This window comes from Amblyomma maculatum, chromosome 8 (assembly GCF_055883805.1).
Source record: "Amblyomma maculatum isolate TAMU_Amacu chromosome 8, ASM5588380v1, whole genome shotgun sequence".
Lineage (NCBI taxonomy): Eukaryota > Metazoa > Arthropoda > Arachnida > Ixodida > Ixodidae > Amblyomma > Amblyomma maculatum.
Genome location: NC_139351.1, coordinates 89620144 through 89626892, shown reverse-complemented (window position 1 = coordinate 89626892; position 6749 = coordinate 89620144). Strand labels below are relative to the sequence as shown.

General features: G+C 48.3%; 1 long non-coding RNA gene across 1 annotated transcript; it reads left to right on the top strand.

Annotated features, from left to right (window-relative positions):
- Window positions 1-971: 971 nt before the first annotated feature.
- LOC146181765 (uncharacterized) lies at window positions 972-6498 on the top strand. The gene is made up of 2 exons (XR_014700286.1): window positions 972-1441; window positions 4086-6498. It is a non-coding gene; the product is annotated as an uncharacterized LOC146181765 (long non-coding RNA).
- Window positions 6499-6749: the final 251 nt, after the last annotated feature.

Genomic DNA, 6749 nt, shown 5'->3' with positions numbered 1-6749 from the left:
CCCTGCGGGAAATAGCAGGAAGTGCTTTCTTTCTTTTGTCCACCCTTCCAGTCGAGAAGTGCTATCCTCCAGTGATGAATGCCTCCTATCCAAAGGAGACGACAGAGTGACATGTCCGCTGACGTGCAGGACAAGAAAGGAGCATGACTCATACGGCCATTAAGTGATTTCCCGGGAATGCAGGAAAGATTTGCAATTGTCGAAAAGGGACCATGTTGGGAGCCCTATGCGGCGCCACGTGCACTCGGGTTTCTGAGAAGTAAAACCCCTTGTCAGAACCAGCTTGTGGTTTCTTTGCTGAAGAATAGAAATGTACCTCCTCTCCTCGCCGTTCCCAAGCTTTTCCCGCCAACAAGTGATCACGCCCAACGAATGAATGCCGGACCAGTCAGTGCTTCAGACCATCAGTGCAGTGAAGTGTTCGATTGGATGCCGATACCTGAGGGGCGTGCCCTGGATTTGGTTGGTCAGCATCTTCAGAGAGGGGCTGGACATAGGGGGTTTTTAAGGACGCTGCAGAGCACGAAATGTCGCTCTGGGCCCTGGGTAAACGGCTCATCCAGTCGCTTCTCGCTAAGAACTCTTAACGCTTGTCATTTTGCTGATGTACCCTTCTTTTTCATGTAAATATTCTTGTAAATACGTTTTCTCAAAGTGCCAGTAAACCTGCTTGTACATATTTCACCAACTTAGAAGATTCAGTCCTTCTTCAACCCCGAGTCTCTGCACGCTACCAAGTGAAGGCCGGGTCGACGTAGCCCCAGCGTCACGACAGTACCAAACTTAATACGATATGTAAACATTGAGTCAAACCATACTGGACGCAATAGGATATGTTGTGGCAGCCCGTATCTCGCCACTGCGAGCAGTCACGTCTGGAGCCCTTCCGCTTTGAGCACCCTCCCCCCTCTCCCGTACTTCTCTTCGCTGGGCTTCTTGTTGCGTCTATCTCCGCCCTTCTCTACTTAGCTTTAGCCGCCGTCATGGGAATGCATTGGTTGCCATGGGCTGCAATGCGAACCCGAAACTTCGTATGCGCGCTTCGTGCATGACTGGGGTTCAGAGACGCGCCAGCGTAGACGGGACAAGTCTAGGCGGCAGACATTTCCCGTTAGATTCAGGAATTGTGTAACTGTGTGAGGACGGTGCAAAAGTGACCAACTGACTCAAGGTTCAATTGGCGAAATGACGAATTGAGTCAACGTGGAATGGACAGGAAAAGAAACATTGTGTGCATGGACCGCAGTGTTTGGCGTTAGTTCGCTGCATTGATAGCACCGCCAGCACACGCAGCATCTATTGTTGACGTGTACAAGCCTGTTGACAACTGGGAATCGTTCAGCAGCGCACAGGGTTCTGGATGAGCCACCTATAACGGAAGAGTCACTGCAGAAGTCTCCTTCCAATCGAAGATTCCCCGAATTGACCCGAGCTTCTGGAGGTACGTTTGTATATTTGCTCTCAATCCTCACCTGTCTCGCTCTCTTTAGGTTCGCCGCTTGTGGCCTGTCACTGGGTATTTATTCACGTATGCGTGACAATGAAGTTTAAATACTATAAGTGTGATGTAATTAACTGACTTACTGAGTTGCCGTTTCTTTCCCGTCATTCATGTTACTTTTCAGGATTTTCTCTGTTTAATTCACGGCCACTTGATGAAAGCTAAACTTATGTTTTACATATAGGGGGCGTAACTGATTGCTTCGCATTCATTGCGCTGTTCTTTTGTTTAATTACTTGTAGTTATGGATCGTACAAAGCAGCATCAATGTCAGTGTCAGCATCAATGTCTTTCACTAATAATAATGAACTTAAGACAACTCAACTTAAAGGTTCAACGAATTAAACGTAAGCCATATGTGCCTCATCTTTAATTCTGCCTCATTTCTGCCTCATGTACGAACAGTCAATGCTTTTAGTCGATCAAGTTTATTGACCAAACTAATTAAAAGTGCCCCTCCGCGGTGGTGCAATGGCCTATAGGGCGCTCGACTTCTGTGCCTAAGGATGCGGGATCGAATCCCGGCCTCGGCGGTCGCTTTTCGATGGAGGCGAAAAGCAAGGCGCTCGTGTGCTATGCGATGTCAGTGCACGCTAAAGAACCCCAGGTGGCTGTAATTTCTGAAGCCCTCCATTACCGCAAATCATAGTCTGGGTCGGTTTGGGATGTTAAACCCCATAAACCAAACCAAACCAATTCGAAGCATTCAAACGCTTTATTTATTCATCACAATACGTATGCGTCCTACAAAATTGGTGGTGGCTTAGTTTAGTTAAGCTTGGATATCAGAAGCGAAAAACGGCGTCGATATCACTCTGCTGGCTGCTTAAACTGGTGGTACGCACGGCTGATAGCAACACCACCTAGTTCGTCCAGGTGGTGTTGCTGATAGCCGCTTTTGAGACTCTCGCCGCCGCCGTTTCGCTATGCGCTCCTCTCTTTCCTCAGGAGTCTCCGTCGCTCGTTTCTCCCGGAGCCTTTCATTCCGCTCTTCCTTTCTGCGCAACTTCTGTTCAGCGTCCTCGCGAAGTTCGGCCTCCCTCTGTCGCCGTTTAGCAAGGCGAGCATGTTGTTGTTGTTGTGGGTGTAGGAAGAAGGAAAAGAAAATGCACGGGCCTGCTACTGGCTCTGTAGCTGAGCCACCTCCGCTGCCTCGTGCGGACAGAAGAGAGAAAGTAGAGAAGAAAAGAAAGAGAAGAGGGAGATAAAGACGCGCGCCGCAACAACAGCCGTCGTCCACCACCGAAGCAGTGGCGGGTGCAATGACGGCCTACAACAGATAAAATTCGGTGGATGGCTAGCGCCGCCGCAAGCGGCGTTGACCTACCGTCCCAGCCTCATAGGGCCAGGAACTGCCACCCTCAAGGCGAGCGTCCTCTCAAAGCGCTCCAATATATATGCGCAATAGCGGAGATGGGGGCAGCGGCGGCTCCGACAGCCCGCGCCTCTTCCGTGACGTCACTCGGTTCGACGCATGCGCGGAGCGCGCGGCTCCGGCGAAGGTTCACTGGCGCGCGCACAGCGTGAGGCTAGCCTAGTGTAGCTTTTCGCTTCAAAAGGGTCGCGAAAGACGGTCAAGTAACGGCACACTGAAGGCAACAAAACGATGGCGGAGGAAGTGAGAGGAAAGGAGAGGAGGAGGCCACGCTTTAAGAAGAAGAACGCTCGGCCACCAGCAGCAATGCTTTCGCTCCACATTCGGTTCAGCAGCATTGAACCCTTCTCATTAACATGTGGGCTGGTAGCTTACGCTCTCGCGTCACACCCTTAAAGGATGAGTTTAATGTCCCCAATAATGTAGCACCTTACTCTGATAGGGCGTGATAGGGGAATAATGTAGCAGGCAAAACGCCGCTGTTGCTTACGAAATTTTATTAGTGTTAACCAGGCCTAAACCACAACTAATTTATTTTAACTGAAAGGCGTATCGCTGTGTAAGCTGTAGAAATGCAAACGTTTCATTTTTAACGTGGCAGCGTTAAAGACTCCGTTCACCGAAATTCTAGCGTCGGCGGCCGTACGCCAGCGTTGGCGTTGGTAGCTGACAGCTGACATGGCCGAGCACTAAGCGGATGTATAGTTGCCCAACGTTATGATTGATAGGAGCTGCCCAATCGGGCCTGGGAAGGTGATATCAGAATCAGCCAGCCACAGCCCTTGCATTCACGTACCCCGGCCTAGGCCATGCAGGCTCATTCACATGAATTGGTTAAAGCGGGGCTTTATATATGGGCTGTCAGCCTGCACTAACGTGTTATCGTGCTTAAGTTTCCCTCGTAATTTTTGTTTTCCAAAGCTGCACCGACAGGGTATTTGCAATCAGTAACATATGAAGAATTTTTCATGAAATCTGCGCAGAGTTCGTTCCCATCCTCTTTAAGTTTTGTAGAGGTTTAATAAAATAGTAAGCCCAAGTCATAAAAGTGCACCTTTAGAGTATAAGTCATGATTTTCTCATTGTTGCCCAGTCCTCGAAGTGAGCATGTAATGTCCGTGGACAGTTAGTAAGTTACACATTTAATACCAGCCCTTGCTTTAGGTAAATCAGTTCCCTGTGGTGCCAAGGTTCTCCTTTATTTTCCAGAGCCCGCATCAAGACCCTACGAAGCTACCGGAGGGCCCACCTACAGCAGAACAAAACATATTTCCAAAGCTTATCGCTTGTCACGATAGGTCGTTGACGTCGATTGATTTCAAACATCGTCGATGGTCACTTCAGGCCAACTTACTAGTCATCTATGCCTTTTTCTAGCCCTACGCCAGCTTTACTTCGGAATGCCATGTTCCTCCCACGAAAGCTGTCTTTCTGGAACTATCCGATATTTTCGTGAAGTTATGTTCTGACGCACGTTGCTGAAGTGTATAATCACCTTTTCTGGCATTTGTTTTCTTACTGCTTGTTACTGTTTCATATCTTTTTCGCGAAGCTGGATTTGCACAATAGCTTTTTTTTTTTTTTTTCACCTCTAGTATCCCATCTCGTGTGTCTTCCAAGACACTGTTCTTTCGGTCTCTAAGCCATGTCGTCGCCTCTCCTAAACGTGCTCCAATCGTACGCTGTCGCACCCGATTGGACGTCCCTGTCAGCCCTTCTGCTACTGCTGCCGTTGGCGATACCGCAGATGGTACAGGGAGCGCTTGTTTTGCTCTTGCTGATGCTAGTACCCCGAGAAGGGCGGATAGCGACATTATGCCTCGTGTTAGGGGTGCCACTTTGCGTTATTGGCGTTGTGATCGCAGCGGTTGTGTTGTGCTTCGCGTTCCTGTACGAGACATGGACCGAATTGCAGAGGTTATCGCAGGAGATTGAACGCACCTTGTCAAAATGCTGCAAGTGCATCAGCCGGTGTTTGCACTCTCGGGTTTGCTGCTGGTTTATACGGCACCTTTTATATGCTTTCGAGTCGGTAATTTGTGGTCTCGTGGTGCTTGCGTGTCGGTTACTGATGCTGGCCTGCCACTGCTCTTGCTGCGACGACTCTGAGGACCTGACGGCTATTCACACCGAAGAGCCACGCCAGCGCTGGGAAGACACTGGCGATGCTGGGTTCGAAGACGAAGGAGAAGACACGTTTACCGAAAGTAACGACTTTGAAGTCATCGTAACTGACCCGCAGGTGGGAGGACGTAGGTAGAATGGCGTTTGGAGATTGGAACAGCAGCCTACGAAAAGGGGATGGCTGCTAAACTTTCAGACTCAAATGTTGCACTCACACGCAAGGTCAGAGCTTCATTATAATAAGCGCGCATGAAGAAATCGTCGAATCAGTCGACCTAACTCGTCGAGATGCGCTATCGACTACAAAGGTTTTCGGGACCGGGTGTGCGGGAAAACCATTACATCGAAGCAGTCACGCAAGGTAGTCGCCTGTAATGTCTGACGGCCTTTGGTACCAATAGAGCAGGCTACACCGATAGGTTGCGAGGTAGAGTTTCAACGTTCTTTTCTATTTCATAAAACACGCATCCCGTTAGCATTGATGGCCGATCACATTATTTCACTGGTTATACGTATTACTCATTCATTCTTTTTTGTTCCTTCGCTCGTTCGTTCATAGATGACTCGCCAATGCGTCTATTTTCCCTTCATAGCTTTGTGGCAGGAACAGTTTAATATCAATAGAGTGAAAACTCCCTGTCGCACAAAGAAAGTGAAATTTTGGAATAGGCACCCAATTGTAGGGACAATGATGGTACTAGGCCGAAGGCGTATATGCTGGTTACAGAGTAACTGGGCTGAGATTGCATTTTGTTCGATCCGCTGCACACCGATTTGGCGCTGTAGACAGGCATGCTGATGACTGTAATATGGTCATGCACCTTAGTCACCAGGGCCCACCGGACAAGCCTAATCCATGTAGGTACGTATATATTTACGAATCTTACCGCCTATGCTTCCATAGTTTCTACCCATGCTAACATTTACGCTTACTTACACACTAGAATCTTTAAACGCGCTGATTTTACCCAAATACCCTGCAATAGACTGAATTATGCCTCTGGCAGAAAAGGCATCACAATGCAATACATTTCCCGAACACGCGAATCCATATCGTTTTGTAGGCTGGAATGAACTGTACAAGTAGAATATGCGACACCCACCACTTTTGGGATCACAGTGCGTTCTTTTGTCCTCGAAAAAATGCGCAATTTCCATCAATCACGGTTAATCAGATTCATATCGACTTTACTTCTGCTTATTTTCGATTCCTCTTGTGAGTAGGTTCGGCAGTCGCTCAACGGCGCCAAAGCCACATGGATTGAACGCCCACTAGTTACACGAGTTGCATATTGTAGCTGTATTGCTTGCAATGCCGAAATTACGCTACACGGGCAGGGTTGTTCCCTAGCTGGAAGCAGCAGGAAAGAACTACGGGTGAGAGCCGTCAAGCTGCTCGAGCATTTATCTACATTAAACAGCACATTTCACCACTGTCAACTGTATTTATATTTGAACAGTGACTGTCAAATAAACTTCTTCCTTTTTGTTCACTCAGCATGCCACCTAAAATCGATCTCATTCATTATTGTACTCATATTTATCATCTGTATCATACGCTGTATACAACGGTGTAAGTAAATATGTATAGACTTTCTGTTCTCCCGATCTGGTCATGTTGTCATGTTGTCACGGGGTGAAGGGAGGCGGCACGACAGGAAGGTGTGCAAACTTTCGTCAAACTCGAAAAGTATTTATTTACTGGGCGCCCGTGTGCTCGATAACAATATGAGCCCGGTGGTCGACGAA